The 20,054-nt window shown below is 37.4% G+C and overlaps 1 pseudogene; it reads left to right on the forward strand.

The window, feature by feature from the left end:
- The first annotated feature begins 1,022 nt into the window (after positions 1-1,022).
- Positions 1,023-20,054, forward strand: part of LOC114089025 (large ribosomal subunit protein eL39-like) — a 164,448-nt pseudogene continuing 145,416 nt past the window's right edge.

Genomic DNA, 20,054 nt, shown 5'->3' on the forward strand with positions numbered 1-20,054 from the left:
ACCTCCTCAACAACGGGGTCAGAGAGACGCATGGATACGCTTAGATTCGACCTGCTGAGAAACTCCTAGCAAAATTCCACTAAAGAGAGACCGGCCGGGAATCGGTAGGATTTTTAGAGGTGACAGTCTGCGCTAGACGAGTGAATCTCCGCCACGCAGCGCAGAGGTCCAGACCCGCCAGCCGCTGCCCGCGCGACTCGGCGACTGTCAGCTGCCTGCACGCGGCCCCTGCGTCAGGGCGAATAGCCTCCGAGGCGCAGCGCAGCAGGAGCGGTGCAGGGACTCTAGGAAGAGGTCTCTCGCCAAGCCTTCATGAAATAGCGAACCAGGAGCTGAAACCAACCAGCGACAGACCAGTCCCACCCCTCCCTTCGGACACTCCAGCAAGGAGCCTGGGGCCCGCCATAGCAGAGAGGTGACATCATCAGAGTTCCGCCGACAGAATTCCTTCCCAGCGGAATCCACAGTAGCAGGTGTGTGACTCCCACCCCCTCCAGATACAAGCAGCCAGGAAACCTCGGGAATCTCTCCGGGGGCGTGTCTGTAGGGAAACAGAGGGGATTCCAGATCCCCACCTCCCCTTAACACCAGCGGCGACACCCAAGATTTTAGCCGCCAGTTTCTGGGGGCGTGCCCACCAAAGGGGTCTGGAAAAATTAAACTGTTGGTTCCCAGATCACCCCACCACAGCACTGGGGCTTAGATGAATGACAGAGAGGGTGTTCATTGTTCGGGATATAGGACACATGGTGGGGCTGCAAGTGTAATCAGATCCTTGGGGAACCGCCTCTGGTGAATAGGACCTGGCTGGCTGGCTGGGAGGCGGAACAGGGGGAGGGGCCGGATAAGTGAAAGGGCTCTGGACTAACAGGATTGAGAGACTCCCAGGAGCCACTGTACAGGGATTTCTGTCAGCACATAGAGGGCAGAAGCTCGGCTCAGAGGGCACAGCTCCGCCTATTGGAAGAGAAGAAAATGGGATTCAGCCATAGAACAGGGGATGCCAGCATGGCAGAGATCTGATGTCATCGGAGAGTGGCCGAGGAGAGAACCTCATCGGTGCCAGCGGCGACGGAAACAGTTGGTCCCCTGGTAGGGAGGGTGAGTCACAGATACCCGAGTCTCTCTCGCTTTGTCGTCGAGCCAGAGGGGAGGAGCGGGGCCGCCGCCCGCGCCCGCAAGGTAGGCAGACCTGCGACCAACCTGCAGATCAGGCCCAGCGGTCTGCAGGCGTGGTAGGAGGGGCAGGGCAGAGCCGCCGCCCGCGCCAGCAAGGTAAGCAGACCTGCGACAGACCAGCGGATCAGGCCCAGCGGCCTGCCAGCGTGGTACACACTTCACCCCAACTGGAGTAGGGGCAGAGCAGAGCCTTCGCCCGCGCCCAGATCAGGCCCAGCGGCCCGCCTGTGTGGTGGTCAAGTGACCCCAATTGGAGTGGGAGCGGAGCGGAACTGACACCCGTGCCCGCAAGGTGGGCAGACCGGCGACCAACCTGCAGATCAGGCCTAGTGTTCCCCGGGCGTGGTAGGAGGGGCAGGGCAGAGCCTTCGCCCCCACCTGCAAGGTAGGCAGACCTGCAACAGAACGACGGATCAGGCCCAGGGGTCCGCGGGCGTGGTAGACACCTCACACGAATTGGAGGAGGGGCAGAGCAGAGACCCCACCCGCACCTGCAAGGGAGACTTTTCAACTATACAAGAGCAATATAAATATATAGGGGGGGAAAAAATTTCAAAAACACAACAGTTTCACCAAGAAGAAAGAAACGCAAGCAGTATGAAAATACAAGGAAAGAAAGGACCACAAGCAATGCAGGTCAACTCAACTTTAGAAGAGGTAACAGCTGCAGCAGATGGAATGTCAGATAAAGAATTCAGGATATATATGCTTCAGATGATCTGGAGTATCAAGGAAGACATTAGACAGCAAAATCAGACAATGAAAGATCACTTCAACAAGGAATTACACAAACGAATCCAGGAAGCAAAGGATCAACTATACAGGGAGATAGAGGTTATAAAAAACAAACAAACAGAAATCCTAGAAATGCAGGAAGCAATAAACCAACTTAAAAACTCAATGGAGAATACTACCAGCAGAGTAGAACACTTAGAAGATAGAACATCAGACAATGAAGACAAAGTATTTCAACTGGAAAAGAACATAGACAGCTCAGCAAGACTGTTAAGAAACCATGAGCAGAACATCCAAGAAATATGGGATAACATTAAGAGACCAAACTTAAGAGTCATTGGGATACAGGAAGGTATAGAACTCCATACCAAAGGAATGAGCAATTTATTCAATGAAATAATACGAGAAAACTTCCCAGACTTGAAGAATGAGACAGAATCCCAAATTCTAGAAGCCTACAGGACGCCGAATGTGCAAAATTATAAGAGATCCACACCTAGACACATTATAATGAAGATGCTCAACATACAGAATAAGGAGAGAATTTTAAAAGCTACAAGAGAAAGGAAGCAGATTACATTTAGGGGCAAGCCAATCAGGATAACAGCTGATCTTTCAACACAGACTCTGAAAGCTAGAAGATCCTGGAATAACATATTTCAAACACTGAAAGAAAATGGGTTCCAACCAAGAATTGTGTATCCAGCGAAATTAAGCTTCAGGATGGAAGATGAAATTAAAACATTCCATGACAAACAAAAGTTACAAGAATATGCAGCTAGAAAACCATCTCTTCAAAACATCCTCAGCAAAACATTACAGGAAGAGGAAATAGAAAATAACAATGAAAACCAACAGTGGGAGGTAGGACAGTAAAGGGGGGGGGGAATAATCAAAGAGGAAAACAAACCATGTTTAGTAACATAAATAAACAAATATGGCTGGAAGAACAACCCATATCTCAATAATAACCCTAAATGTTAATGGCTTAAACTCACCAATTAAGAGACACAGGCTACTAGAATGGATCTCAAAACAAGACCCAACAATATGCTGCCTACAGGAGACGCATTTGATAGGAAAAGACATACATAGGCTGAAGGTGAAAGGTTGGGAAAAATCATATCACTCATATGGACTTCGGAAACAAGCAGGAGTATCCATACTCATATCAAATAAAATAGATTTCAAGCCAAAGTTAATCAAAAGGGATAAAGAGGGACACTACATACTGCTTAAGGGAACCATACACCAACAAGACATAACAATCATAAATATATATGCCCCAAACAATGGTGCAGCTTTGTTCATCAAACAAACTCTTCACAAGTTCAAGAGTCTAATAGACCACCATACAATAATCATGGGAGACTTCAACACACCTCTCTCGCCACTGGACAGATCTTCCAAACAAAAGTTGAATAAGGAAACTATAGAACTCAATAACACAATTAATAACCTAGACTTAATTGACATATATAGAATATACCACCCAACATCAAGCAGTTACACTTTTTTCTCAGCAGCACATGGATCCTTCTCAAAAATAGATCATATATTATGTCACAGGGCAATTCTTAGACAATGCAAAGGAGTAGAGATAATACCATGCATCCTATCTGATCATAATGGAATGAAACTGAAAATCAACGATAAAAGAAGGAAGGAAAAAGAATATATCACTTGGAGAATGAACAATAGGTTACTGAATGATCAATGGGTTATAGAAGACATCAAGGAGGAAATTAAAAAATTCTTAGAGATTAATGAAAACACAGACACAACATATCGGAATCTATGGGACACATTGAAAGCAGTTCTAAGAGGAAAATTCATTGCTTGGAGTTCATTCCTTAAAAAAAGAAAAAACCAACAAATAAATGATCTCATACTTCATCTCAAAATCCTAGAAAAAGAAGAGCAAAACAACAGCAAAAGAAGTGGAAGGCAAGAAATAATGAAAATCAGAGTTGAAATTAATGAAATCGAAACAAAAGAAACAATTGAAAAAATTGACAAAACTAAAAGTTGGTTCTTTGAAAAAATAAACAAAATCGACAGACCCTTAGCCATGCTAGCGAAGAGAAGAAGAGAGAGAACTCAAATTACTAGCATACGGGATGAAAAAGGCAATATCACAACAGACACTTCAGAAATACAGAAGATAATCAAAAACTATTTTGAATCCTTATACTCCAATAAATTAGAAGATAGTGAAGGCATCGATAAATTTCTTAAGTTATATGATCTGCCCAGATTGAGTCAGGAGGATATAGACAACCTAAACAGACCAATATCAATCGAGGAAATAGAAGAAACCATCAAAAGACTACCAACTAAGGAAAGCCCAGGACCGGATGGGCATACAGCAGAATTTTACAAAACCTTTAAAGAGGAACTAATACCAATACTTTTCAAGCTACTTCAGGAAATAGAAAAAGAGGGAGAACTTCCAAATTCATTCTATGAGGCCAACATCACCCTGATACCTAAACCAGACAAAGACACTTCAAAGAAAGAAAACTTCAGACCAATATCTCTAATGAACCTAGATGCAAAAATCCTCAATAAAATTCTGGCGAATCGGATACAAAAACATATCAAAAAAATTGTGTACCATGATCAAGTAGGATTCATCCCTGGGATGCAAGGCTGGTTCAATATATGGAAATCAATAAATGTTATTCACCACATCAATAGACTTAAAAATAAGAACCATATGATCATCTCGATAGATGTGGAAAAAGCATTCGACAAAGTACAGCATCCCTTTATGTTCAAAACTCTAGAAAAACTAGGGATAACAGGAACATACCTCAATATTGTAAAAGCAATCTATGCTAAGCCTCAGGCTAGCATCATTCTGAATGGAGAAAAATTGAAGGCATTCCCTCTAAAATCTGGAACAAGACAGGGTTGCCCTCTTTCGCCACTTCTGTTCAACATAGTTCTCGAAACGCTGGCCAGAGCAATTAGACAGACGAAAGAAATTAAAGGCATCAAAATAGGAAAAGAAGAACTTAAATTATCACTATTTGCGGAAGACATGATTCTATACCTAGCAGACCCAAAAGGGTCTACAAAGAAACTATTAGAGCTAATAAATGAATTCAGCAAAGTGGCAGGATATAAAATCATCACGCATAAATCAAAGGCATTCCTGTATATCAGCGACAAATCCTCTGAAATGGAAATGAGGACAACCACTCCATTCACAATATCTTCAAAAAAAAAATAAAATACTTGGGAATCAACCTAACAAAAGAGGTGAAAGACTTATACAATGAAAACTACAGAACCCTAAAGAGAGAAATAGAAGAAGATCTTAGAAGATGGAAAAATATACCCTGTTCATGGATAGGCAGAACTAACATCATCAAAATGGCGATATTACCAAAAGTTCTCTATAGGTTTAATGCAATGCCAATCAAAATCCCAAGGGCATTTCTTGTAGAAATAGAGAAAGCAATCATGAAATTCATATGGAAAAATAAAAGACCCAGAATAGCAAAAACAATGCTAAGCAGGAAGTGTGAATCAGGCGGTATAGCGATACCAGACTTCAAACTATACTACAGAGCAATAGTAACAAAAACAGCATGGTACTGGTACCAAAACAGGCGGGTGGACCAATGGTACAGAATAGAGGACACAGAAACCAATCCACAAAACTACAACTATCTTATATTTGATAAAGGGGCTAAAAGCATGCAATGGAGGAAGGATAGCATCTTCAACAAATGGTGCTGGGAAAACTGGAAATCCATATGCAACAAAATGAAACTGAATCCCTTTCTCTCGCCATGCACAAAAGTGAATTCAAAATGGATCAAGGAGCTTGATATCAAATCAGAGACACGCCGTCTGATAGAAGAAAAAGTTGGCTACGATCTATATACTGTGGGGTCGGGCTCCAAATTCCTCAATAGGACACCCATAGCACAAAAGTTAATAACTAGAATCAACAAATGGGACTTACTCAAACTAAAAAGTTTTTTCTCAGCTAAAGAAACAATAAGAGAGGTAAATAGGGAGCCTACATCCTGGGAACAAATCTTTACTCCTCACACTTCAGATAGAGCCCTAATATCCAGAGTATACAAAGAACTCAAAAAATTAGACAATAAGAGAACAAACAACCCAATCAACAAATGGGCCAAGGACCTGAACAGACACTTCTCAGAGGAGGACATACAGTCAATCAACAAGTACATGAAAAAATGCTCACCATCTCTAGCAGTCAGAGAAATGCAAATCAAAACCACCCTAAGATACCATCTCACTCCAGTAAGATTGGCAGCCATTAGGAAGTCAAACAACAACAAGTGCTGGCGAGGATGTGGGGAAAAGGGTACACTTGTACATTGCTGGTGGGACTGCAAATTGGTGCAGCCAATTTGGAAAGCAGTATGGAGATTTCTTGGAAAGCTGGGAATGGAGCCACCATTTGACCCAGCTATTCCCCTTCTTGGTCTATTCCCTAAAGACCTAAAAAGAGCATGCTACAGGGACACTGCTACATCGATGTTCATAAACAGCTCAATTCACAATAGCAAGACTGTGGAACCAACCCAGATGCCCTTCAATAGACGAATGGATTAAAAAAATGTGGCATTTATACACAATGGAGTATTACTCTGCATTAAAAAATGACAAAATCATAGAATTTGCAGGGAAATGGATGGCACTAGAGCAGATTATGCTAAGTGAAGCTAGCCAATCCCTAAAAAACAAATGCCAAATGTCTTCTTTGATATAAGGAGAGTAACTAAGAACAGAGTAGGGATGAAGAGCATGAGAAGAAGATTAACATTAAACAGAGATGAGAGGTGGGAGGGAAAGGGAGAGAAAAGGGAAATTGCATGGAAATGGAAGGAGACCCCCAGGGCTATACAAAAGAACATACAAGAGGAAATGAGGGGAAAGGGAAAAATAATACAAGGGGGAGAAATGAAGGTCAGTAGAGGGGGTAGAGAGAGAAGAGGGGAGGGGAGGGGAGGGGAGGGGAGGGTGGGATAGTAGAGGATAGGAAAGGTAGCAGAACACGACAGTCACTAGTATGGCAATATGTAAATCAATGGATGTGTAATTGATGTGATTTTGCAATCTGTATATGGGCTAAAAATGGGAGTTCATAACCCACTTGAAGCAAAGTGTGAAAGATGATATATCATGAACTATGTAATGTTTTGAACAACCAACAATAAAAAAATAAATAAAAAAAAAGAAATCAAAGGAAAATTAAAAATGAGACAAACAAAATGGAAATACAACATTCTACAACTTATTGGATGCAGCAAAAGGAGAGCTGAAAGAGAAGATTCTAACAATAAACATTCACATTAAAAAAGAGGAAAGGGGGGCTGGGGGTGTAGCTCAGTGGTAGAGCACTTGCCTAGCATGTGTGAGACACTGGGTTTGATTCAGCACCACATATAAATAAATGAATAAAATAAAGGTCCATAAACATCTAAAAAAATATTTTAAAAAAGAAGAAAAAGAAAGTTATCAAAACAAAACAACCTAATGCTAAACCTTAGGGACTAGAAAAAGAACAAAATTGCTTATGAGAAAATGTAGATCAATGATGCCTCTATTAAAGCAGCTGTAGACAAGTGGACTTGACACTTTAGAAGCCCAGAAAAAGCTTCAGAAACAATTTTTAAAAAATCATATATGCAAGATAACATGAAGAGACATTTTCAGTGAAGAAAAACTTTTGTTTTCATGAGGAAATGAAGCACTTGATGCCAAGGACATTAATATACTCAAAAGATTGCCTATGTGAAATATATGTATGAAATCAGCAAAAATAAATAAGATTCTGGGGCCCATTCATGAGACTTTCAGTAAAGTATGCAGACTGTCTAGTAAAAAGAAAAACCTAAGTTCAAAGTTATGGAAAGAAGGAAATAACAAATATCAGAGAAAATAATAAATGAAGTAGAGACTAGAAAAGACAATAGAAAAATTAACAAAACTATGAGTTCTCTTTTTTTAAACTCCTTTTTTTAGAGAGAGAGAGAGAGAGAGAGAGAGAGAGACAGAAGAGAGAGAGAGAATTTTTTTTAATATTTATTTTTCAGTTTTCGGTGGACACAACATCTTTATTTTATGTGGTGCTGAGGATCAAACCCAGCACCCGGCACATGCCAGGCAAGCGTGGTACCGCTTGAGCCACATCCCCAGCCCAATGAGTTCTCATTTTTAAAAAGACAAATAAATTTGGCAAACCTTAGCTAGACTAATAAAAACTAAAAGACGATTTAAAGCAGAAATGATAAAAGAGATATTACAGCTGAAATCACAGAAATATGAAAGATCATAAGAGATTACTATGAACAACTGTAAACCAACAAATGGATAACACAGAAGAAATGGATAAATTTCCTCTGAAGACTGAACTACGAAGAGATAGAAAATCGGAATAGATCAACAATGAGTAAGGAGATTGAATCAGTACTCAAAAATATCCCATAAAGTCCAGAACCAGATGAATTCAGTGCATACAACTGAACTTTTAAAGAAGAAGGGCTAGGGGTGTAACTCAGGGGTAGAGCATGGCCTAACATTGTTAAATTTCAGCACAGAAGAGGAAAGGGAAGGAGGAGACCAAGGGGCCTAGGAGGAAGAACAAATAGCGATCCTTGTCAAACTCTTTTAAAGATTCAAAGAGGAAATCAATACTTCTAAATTAATTTGACAAAACTATAATTATCCTGATAACCAAATCCAGATTTTAAAAAAACACTATAAGAAAAGAAAATATCAGGCCAATATCCTTGATAACCACAGATGAAAAGATCCTCAAGAAAACACTGGCAAACCAAATTCAGCAGCACCTTAAAAAATCACTCCCCATGATCAAGGGAAATTTAGCTCTGGGATGCAAAGATGAATCAACATATACTATATTAACAGAATGAAGGACAAAGTCCATACAATCACTTCAATGGATGTGAAAAAAAGTATTTGACAAAATTCAACATTCCTTCATTATAGAAACTTTCAAAAAATTAAATATAGAAGTAATGTATCACAACACAATAAAGAACACACATGAAAAGTACATAATTAACATCATACTCAATGATGAAAAGTTTAAAACTTTCCTTCCAAGATCAGGGAAAAGACAGGTATGTCCATTGCCATAACTTCTATTCTACATTGGACTTGAAGAACCAGCCTCAGCAATTTGGCTAGAAAATGAAATAAAATACATTCAAACTGGAAAAGAAGTTAAATTCTCACTGTTTACAGATGTCATGATATTATATATAAAAAAACCCTAAAAATCCCCAAAACAACAATAAAAAACTATTAGAACTAATAAACAAGTTCAGTGATGTAGCAGAATACAAAATCAGAATACAAACGTCAATGATGTTTGTATATACTAACAAGTAACTATTTGAAAAAGAAATCAAGTAAGCAATTTCATTTATAATAACTGCAAAAGATACTTAGGAATAAAGTATTCAACCATGTGAGAAGAATATCTGTACACTGAAAACAAAAGTGATAGTAGAAGTTGAAGAATTAATATTGTTAAAATATCCCTACTACCCAAAGCAATATACAGATTCAATGCCATCACCATCGAAATTGCAATGATATTTTTTTACAGAAAAAGTTAGAGAAAATATTAAAAGAATTTATAGAACCACAAAGGACCCTGAATAGTCAAAGAAATGCTAAGCAAAAAGAAAAAAAACATGAAATATCACATTTCCTGGTTTCAAAAATCTACTTATAAAGCTCTCGCAATCAAAACAACATGTTATGGGCAAAAAACAGGCACTTGGATGAATGAAATAGATTGGAGAGCCCAGAAATAAATATAGGCCTTCATAATTAATTGACAGAATGAAGGACCAAAAAATGTATGTAGAAAAGATTATCTCTTGATAAGTGGTATTGGAAAAAAAGGATATTACATCCAAAATGGTAAATATATACATATGCAAAAATTAACTCTAAGCTGAGTAAAGATTTAGACACAACACTTGAAACATAAGACCTAAAGTAGTAATAAAACTATTAAAGGAAAACAAAGGGGAAAAATTTCAACACTGGTCTGGACAAAGATTTTGTGGGTATGATCACAGAAGCACAGGTAACAGAAGCAAGTATTGGCAAATGAGATTGCAACAAACACATAAAAAATTTCTGTGCAGCAAAGGAAATATTTGACAGAGTGATGAGACAACCTATAGAGTGGGAAAAAAATGTTTGTAAATCATATATGTGATTAGAGATTAAGACCCAAAATATTCAAGGAATTCAATTCAATGGCCAAGAAAAGAAAAAAAAAAAGAAAAACAACAACAAATCAGTTGATTTTAAAATGGTCAAAGAAGTTGAAAAGATATTTTTAAGAAACATGAAAAAAGTACTCAACACTATAAATCATTAAGGAAATTAAAACCAAATTGTGCAAATTAAAACCACAATGAGGTCAGACACTGTAGCACATGCCTATAATTCCAGCTGCTCAGGAGGCTGAGGCAGGAGGATTGCAAATTCAAAGCCAGCATCAGCAACTTACCAAGGCCCTCCGCAACTTACAGAGATCCTGTCTCAAAATAAAAAATAGAATGGGCTGGGGATATAGCTCAGTGGTTGTGCCCCTGGATTCAATCCCAGGTTAAAAAAAAAAAAGAAAGAAAAGAAAAAAACACTAAGGTATCATGTCACACCTCTTAGTATGCCTGTTGTCAAAACTACAAGAGCCAACAAGTGTTGGAGAGGGTGGGTGTGTGTTTTCCATTTTGGAAAACAGTATGAGATTCCTCAAAAAATTAAAGCTAGAACTCCTATAATGAATTACTATGATTTTATGTTGTCTTGATATTAATTTTAAACATAAATTGGACTTTCTCATACCAGAAGCAGGGCTTAGTCACCACTGACAGAGCTTCCAGTTCTTTACCTCCTCCCAGTTTCTCAAAGTGATTGATCTGTATATCTGCCTTTAACAGCTACCTCCCAGTGACCACCTCCCATAGAACACCACACCACAATACAACCAATCTACTTAATTTACCCACATACTTCCACGTCCCTCACAGGCTGTGTAGATGGGCCACAGTGATCTTCTCTCAGTCATAACATGCCTTCATGGAGCTTGTGCCTGTTGTTTTCAATCCAATTAGAACTTCCCAAAGAAAATTTATTTGGATAATGTTCTGGTCCCCAGTAGAAGCTTCCCTCCCTCTTTCTCACTCCCCACTTGCTGGTTGTATTTACATGTTTTGGATGCTCTTCCCTTCCTTCCTGTTATCCCTCTGATGCAGGCAGCCTTCTCCCTGGATCTGTTAGTAATACAATGCTTCTATTATTTCCTGTGTTGTGGTGCTGCCTTCTTTGTATCTCACTTGACCACACCCAGACCTAATTCTCCTAAGTCAAGACTTCCATAGAGGGCAGAAATCTTGGCTGGAATAAACTTGATGCAGATAAGAAATGAGCCATAGAGTGTCTGACAGTATAAATCATTTTTTCTGTGAAAGGTTGGCAGTTAGTCATGAAGCCATCTACCAGGATAAAGAGATAAGGCATATTGTCATATTCCTGAGCACCTCAACTGGGTCAAGATAAAATTTATTGCCACTCTCCAGAGAAAGATTTTTTTAGATCAAATTAAAGGAAAATCACAACACATCAAAAGAAAATGAAATAAACGTGCTAAAGAGATAACTGCATTCCCATGCTCATGACAGCATTATTCACACCAGCCAAGATATGGAATCAACCTAAGCGTCTCTCAATGGGTAAATGTATAAAGAAAATGTGGCATAAATACACAATGGTATATTATTCAGCCTTAAAAAGAAAGAAAACTAATGTAAAATTAATGAACTTGGAGGACATAATGTTAAGGGGGTAAAGTCAGGCATAGAAAGATAAAATACTGCATAATCTCACTTGTTGTGTAATCTAAAAAGTCAAATTCATACAAACAGAATATAATAGCAGTTACTAGTGACTGTGTGTTGGAGGTAGTTATCCTTTGATACCATACCTGCATTTTTTTCCAAAAGTGGCAGCAGGGAAATTCCAACAAGGAAGTGCCCCTAACTGTCCTGAGATGGGGCCAGTTGCAAATCCAAAGACAGAAACACTAAACATGAGAGTGATCAGTCCAAAACATTTGTCAGAACTTGCAGGGTACTGTAGCACATCCTTGGGAAGACATCAACAGAAAAGGATGATTTGTTTAGGTATGTCCATGCCAAAAGGTTCAGGACATGGTGTTCATAGAAGGGTGTAAGGAATTTAGCTCAGGTGCAGGCTAGTTTCTTTCAGTATTTTGGGCAACAACCTAAATACCTTTACTAGTACTTGAGAATGTTCAAGGCTTTAGCTTGATTTCAAGCCTGCAGAGTAAAACATAATTGGCTAGGTCCAGAACAACTCTGTGTTTTTTGGTCAAGACAAATAAAGAGCAGTGGCACTTGGGGGACCTTCCAGGGAAGCTTAGTGTGATGTTGGTCAAAGGGTACAACATTTTAATTATAGGTGGAACAAGTTCAAGAGATCTATTATACAACATGATGGCTATAATTAATAGCATACTTTAAAATTGCTGAAAGGGTTGACTTCAAATGTTCTCACAACAAAAAATGTCACATATGAAGTAATGCACATGTTACTTACCTTGATTTAGCCATCCAAAATATATACATATATCAGAATATCATATCATACACTTTATAGATATAATTTTAATTTTTTAATTAATGAACTTAAAAATTTAAATAAGTAAAATATGTAATCATATGGATAAAGCTAGACTAAGAATTCACTAAAAGATTAAAAAAAGAAAAAGATTTAAAGAATTAACAAAAATTAAAACATATATGTCAATATATGTATCTAAGAGAGATAAACCAGTGCTATACCTACAAGATATTTTATCCCAGGAGGATTAAAAAAAGATAGCTAAAAGTTAGAGCTTTACTCTAACTTGGGTAAAGAGCCAGAGTATCACATACTTCAAGGGTGGGACTGATAATCTCTTCACTCTTTGGCCTATGTCCATACATAAATATACAAATAATGGCATTAATGTTTACAACCAAAAAGGTAGAATAAAAGATCCTACATTTTATAGACCCACAGTCATATAGGAGAAGGAAATAAAAAGTCCTCTCTGAAGGAGAAAATATTGTCTGAGGCCCCAGATTACACCTTCAAATTACTTTTAAAATAAAATATTCAGTAACAAAAGACAATAAAGTCCATTTAAAAAACAAGATAATATAAATAAGAACTATGAGAAAAAACAGGTGATAGGAATGAAGAGACAGATGATAACAATGCTTGAGTTAAAACAGCCCAGTGAACCAAAGGAAAAAAGAAAGAAAAATGCAAATAAATCCACACCTAGACCCATCATAACAAAAAGCATAAAATCAAATGATTTTTTAAAAATCCTCACAGCTGGGCACCATGGTGCAAGCCTTTAGTTTCAGCTATGCAAAAAGCTAAGCAGGAAGATGGCCAGAGCCCAGGAGTTTAAGGCCAGCCTGAACAACATAGCAAGACCTGAAAGAACAAAATAAAGATGAAAGCAAGGAAGGAAGGAAGGGAGGGAGGGAGGGAGGGAGGGAGGGAAGAAATTCCTAAGAGCAGAGAAAACATAGGTTAACATTTTGGAACCCCATTTGTTTCAAAATGGGTTTATGCTGTGGTAATAAAAAGCCCCCAAATTTCACTGGCATAAAAAGTGCTGATTTCTTATACTACATGTGCTTCTTGGCTTACTCTGTCACAGAGGTTAATATAACAGCCACTGATTCCAACATTGCCAACATTGTGACCAAGGGAAAAAATTTTATGATTCTGCAATCTGTATATGGGGTAAAAATGGGAGCTCATAACCCACTTGAATCAAAGTGTGAAATATGATATATCAAGAACTATGTAATGTTTTGAACAGCCAACAATAAAAAATTAAAAAAAAAAAAAAGAAAGAAAATGATGTGGATCACTTCCATTCACAATCCATTTCATAGAACTAGTCATATGGCCCCAGTGCAACTACAAGGTCAGGAAGTACATTTCTATCATGTGTCCAGTAGCCAAAGAACCACAAATGTTTGTTGAACAGCATCCATTCATTCACAGGCCACCCACAAATAGTAGGCCAACTTCTTCCAAGTGTCAAAGACTTTAGCCATTGAGAGAAACAACAAAAATGTCACCACCAGTTACAGCATCAAACTCCAAGTCCATTTTCTGATGGTGCAAAACAGTGGTCTTGTCTGCAGGGTTAAAATAAATGTGATTTGCTGCATACTTACCCAATATACAGTAATGGAACTGGGACATGATAATCACAAGAAACACTTTAGTTTGAAAGAATGTCTTCTTTCAGGAATATTCCCTGACTTCCCAGAATCTGAGGCTGCCCTGAATTCTGCCCACTTGTCAAAAGGCAATAAATATTACAGACTTTCTGTAAGAAAGGATTTTTATTTCCTTCTCCTATATGACTGTGGGTCTATAAAAAGTAGGATCTTTTATTCTACCTTTTTGATTGTAGACATTAATGCCATTATTCGTATATATATGTATGGACATAAATATACTACCCACTCCACTTGGTGGCTGTTTTGACCTCTCCTCTGCCAAGTTGTAAAAGGGGTAAATTTACACTATGTAGATTTCTTCCAAGTTTTGGCTCCTCTCAACAATTATTGTCCCACTTCTATTCACCATCAAGTGACTTTGTGTATTTTCTTAATGTGTTCCAGAGTTAGTACTTGTTGCATGTGGCAGGTTGTAGTCTTACAGAACCCTAACTTGCCAGATAGAAGTAAGCACATCATAATTAATTGCTGAAAACTAAAGGAGATGATTTTGACAAAAGACACGGAAAATGATACATTTTATTTGGGGAACAACTGTTCAGTTAACCAATGATTCTACTTTAGAAGGTCAGAAGACAGTTGTATAAATTCTTTAAATCTCATCAAACATAGGTTTTAAGTCACAAATTGGCTTCCCACTACAGCTAGGGTGTGGGGGGAGTTATACTTCTCAGTACTTGCATGGCTTCCTTTTTATATGTATATATCTAGTTTCTTTGGAAAGTTTTTCTTGTGTGTGGTATGAATTATGGAGTCAATTTTATCTTCTTCCAAATAGCTTTACTTATTCCAATACCATTTATCAAAACCTTCACTTCCATCCTTGTGTTTTTAGACATCATCTTTATCATATATTAAATTTCCATGTGTACCAGGGTCTATTTCTAGACATAGTCTACTCAGATGACATGTTCATTAATTCACTTGTGAGTTCCACACCAATTTAATTATTAAGAAATTATAATATATTTTTATATATTGTGAGATTAGTCACTTAGCATTTCTGTGTTATCCTTGTTATTCTTGGTGCTTGATTTTCCTCATGAAGTTGTGTTTCAATTGTTCTAACTTCAGCAAAAAAAAAAAAGTTTGTTGATGTTTTTATTTAAATCACATTAAATTATAAAATAAATTTAAGAAAAACTGACATCTTTATAATGTTGACTCATCATATCCAAATGCAAGGGATGCCTTTTGTATTTGCTCAGATTTGCCTTTGCATCTTTTAGAATTGTTTTCATCATACGGGGGTTTTGCACATTTCTTGTATGAACATCTCTAAGATTTTCAATTTTATCACATTATTTAAATATAGTTTTATCTTTTATTATGTTGTCTAAGTAGTTGTTATGATTAGAATATGTTATGTCCTACAAAAGCTCATGTGCAAGATAATGCAAGAATTTTCAGAGTAGAAATGATTGGGATATGAGAGTATAAACCGAATTGGTGTTTAATCCACTGATATGAATTAGCTGGGCTGTAACTCCACAGGTAGGGTGTGGTTGGAGGAGGTAGGCCCCTCAGGGCATGCCTTAGGGGTTTATATTTTGACTCTGGTGAGTAGAACCCTCTTTCTCTGCTTCCTTGTTGCCAAGTCCTAAGCTGCTTTCCTCTACCATTCCCTTCTGCCTTGATGTTCTCCTTGGCCTCAAGCAACAGCTATGAAGTCAACATCTATGGACTGAGACCTCTGAAATTATGAGCCTCAAATAAACTTCCTTTTCTCTATGTTGTTTTTGTCAGGTCCTTTGGTCACAGAGATAAAAAAGCTGACAAAAGCAGAAGTTGTTTTTTGTTTTTATTTTTTTATTAATTGCTCAAAACATTACAATGATCTTGACATATCATACATTTGATTCAAATGGGGTACGTAATCTTATTTTTCCACGTGTACAGATTGCAGGATCACATTGGTTATACAGCCACATTTATACATAGGGCCATACTAGTGTCTGTTGTATTCTGCTACCCTTCCTATCCCCCCCTCCCCTTAGCAGAAGTTGTTTTGCTTAAATTTAAGCCACTGATTTCTTTATGCTATCTTAATTCCTGGTAATTACTGAATTCTTTTGTTTTAAATTAATTTTATCATTAATTTACCAGGGTTTTCTTGGAGTAGTATCATATAATTTGCAACTAGTGATAGGTTTTCTGTTTTCTTCCCCCAAATATCCATGACTCTAGTTGTTTTCACGTTGTCTACTTGCCTTAGTTAATATGATCAGTATAATGTAAATTAGTAGCATAGTATAGGTTATGCATATTTTATATTATTTGTGTAATGAAGAAATTGATAAACCTATTGCAAACTTATCAAAAAATACAAAAGTAAGCAATTACAGAATTGCAGTGTGGAATATTTCTGCACATATCTACACATCTTTTAGACATTAAGTAATACTAGAAAGATATTATGAACAAACTAAATGCAAATTAAAGCTGAAAAATTCTTAGAAAAACACATTAAAACTAACACAAGAATAAATAGGAACTCATGCTAGGTTCCGATTAAAAGATTGAATTCACATTTAAAACTGCCTCATAAAGAAAATAGTGTCAAATGGCTTTACTGGCAAACTTCATTAAATATTTCAAGAAGCAATTGATCACACCTGATACCAATTAATCCATAGAATAGGAAGAGGTTAAACTTTCTAGTTACTTTCAAGAGACCGATATTGCTTTCATATCAAATCAAATTAGACAATGTAAGGTAAGAAAATCAGAGGCCAAGTTCATTCAAGTGCATCTGCTCTCGATCTGCAGAAGCCCATCCACACCTTACTGAACCAGGTATATAAATACCAAAATCATATATCTCATGAACACACTGACTTCATCCTAGGAATAGAAGAGGGATCCAATATTTTTAAAAATCTGACCAGTTATTTCCTACATTAACTATGTATAGGAAAAAATATCATTTTCTCATAATTCCTACTCTGTTTTTTATTCTGAGTAATTGGGGATTTGGGTAAAGACTTTCCAAAAGAATCCAATTTTTCACCCATTTTTCTATGTCCTTTGCCATGTGACTTTGCAGTTCCAACCACTAAAGAGGGGAGCTGAGGGCTGGGGATGTGGCTCAAGCGGTAGCACGCTCGCTTGGCATGCTTGCGGCCCGGGTTCGATCCTCAGCACCACATACAAACAAAGATGTTGTGTCCGCCGAAAACTAGAAAATAAATATTGAAAAATTCTCTCTCTCTCTCTTCTCCCTCTCTCACACTCTCTCTTTAAAAAAAAAAAAAAAAAAAAAAAAGAGGGGAGCTGATTTCCTCACCCTTTTTTCTCAGGTTGGCTGTGTATCTAGCTTGGCAGGGAGGTGCTAGCAGATGTGGTCCCTGCTGAAACTTGCAAACAAATGTGGTTCTGCATTTCTACTTCCTGTCTTCTGTTTCTAACACAGGAAAAGTGTCTCTGCCCTAGGGGTTTTGTCCTTTTTGCTCCCTCCTTCCGGAATGATCCTCCCAGTGGGACAACAGCACAGCTGACTCTGCCTTCATTGATGCCTCTGCTATGGTGACCTCACCAGAAAAACTTTCTGGATCATACACGATAAAAAAGTGTACCCTTGAAAAAGAAGTTCAGGACATCACTCTGTTTTCCCAGTTTTCTTTATAGTACTATCACCACTTGACAGATAATTCATTCATTGACTGTTTCTCCTGATTTGATTATGAGATCCATGAGTGTAGGGACTTTTCTTTATAAAACTCACTACTGAATTCTTAGTGCCTATATAAGAACATAGTCAGTATCTGGGAATTGTCTATCATATTAAAACTATGCCTTGAGTCTTGCTGATTCCACCACTTCACTCTTAATTAATTTAGTGAAATGTAATGCACAAAAAACTGACACACATTTTTGGGATGGGGCTGATGAAGTGAGATGGGAATAAGAAATTGCTAAAAAAAAAAAAAAAACATTTACTTGATAGTTTGTTAAGATAGTACTTAAGGAGATAGAAATACGCTTGCTGTTCTTTCCCACCCCCTATTCTGGGTGATTCACAAACTGAAACTTCACAAAAATAATAGAAAAGATAAATTTATTTTGGAGAACTTGAAAGCACTTTGAAGGAAGAAACTTAAAAGATATAATGAGTAAGAAACCTAAATATGGATTAAAGAGTTAATGAAGGATGATTGCAGTGTGCAAGCATAATAATTCAGAATGTATCTTGACTTGAATAAAAAATAATGTATATGAAATAAAACCACAGGAACTCAAATATTCAATGTAAAATAACCTGTGAAATACTCAATATAAAGTGACCTGCAAAATCCTAAAACTAAAGAAAGAAAAATATTTAAAACTATCTATTTTTTTCAAAGATAAACAGAATATTTAGGTATTAAAAATCTGGTTGTTTGAATGTATTGTCAGTAATCAGCAGACAATCCAGGATTTATGGTTATTTATATTTATGGTTATTTATATATATGGTGATTTAATGTGTAATAGTGTGATTAGAGAGAAAAAAATGGATGCTTGACAAAAACTGAATTCTGAGAATTACTTTAACAGAAATGACTCAGTATGCACAGCATCTCATAGTCTTGCTTGTACCACATAGATGCTTTCATGGCATTAATGCAATAACTAGATGTTTTAAAAGGAAAAAAAAAACTGTGTACAACAGGAGAAATTGCTTGCCTAACTGAGCCTAAATTAGTCTAAGCTATTTTTAGTCTGTGATTCTGTCCTTGTAGGCACTTGGGAATTGGAGGGAAATATGGATAGAAAAAAATTTGCTTTTTTCCCAGCTTAATAGTACTGAGATAGTCCTGAAATACATTGAAAATGGCCTTATGGTCCAAAGATAACTCAGTTTCTGTCAATCACAGAGAAAATAGAAAGGTGGAAAGTTTATTTTTATGACACATTTCCTCCAGTGGCTTTCTCCAGGGTAACTACTGTGTCTTCCTACAGGCAGTAGAAATAGGGGTATCAACTCAGAGCAAATGAAGCACTTCTGAATTTGGAGAAAAATGTTTTTAAATTTCATTTTTCTAGATATCTTTGATCCCCTTCTCTAATACCAGCTTAGATAGTTCCCAGTCCAATATTATTGTTCAATATCTTCATTTAAAAACTGTATTGAATTCCACTTGATGTTTGGCACCTTGGAGGCACTAAGAATCCAATAGTGGACAGGCACACTAGCACAGGGTTGTAATCCCAATGACTCAGGAGGCAGAGGCAGGAGGATTGCGATTTCAGAACCGGCTTCAGTATCTTAGTGAGGCCCTAGGCAACTTAGTGAGACCCTGTCTTCAAAAAAACTATTGTCATGTATGTAAGAAATAATAATAAAAAAGAAGAAGAAACTCAAACATAAAAGATTAATATATATATATATATATATATATATATATATATATATATATATATATATATGATAAAAAAGAAAACAACTATATATATATATATATACACACACACACACACACACACACACACACACAGGGGGGTGGTGCTGGGATACAGCCCTATGGTAAAGAACCTCTGGGTTCAAGCCCTAGTAACAACAACAACAAAATTCCAATAGTGAACCATTCTAATGGCAACTACTCTAAGAACCTTGGTCCACTTTTTTGTTTTGTAAGCAGGATAGATGTGCTGTGGGACACCTATGATAAGGATAAACACAAGATGGTATGGAAGTGACTGGGTTGGAGACCTATTGCATTTTTAGCATCAAAGGTGATATTGTAGCATCTGACACCAGCAGACTATCATTGCTAGGAGTTA

The sequence above is a fragment of the Marmota flaviventris genome, chromosome 9 (genome assembly GCF_047511675.1).
Source record: "Marmota flaviventris isolate mMarFla1 chromosome 9, mMarFla1.hap1, whole genome shotgun sequence".
Taxonomy (NCBI): Eukaryota; Metazoa; Chordata; class Mammalia; order Rodentia; family Sciuridae; genus Marmota; species Marmota flaviventris.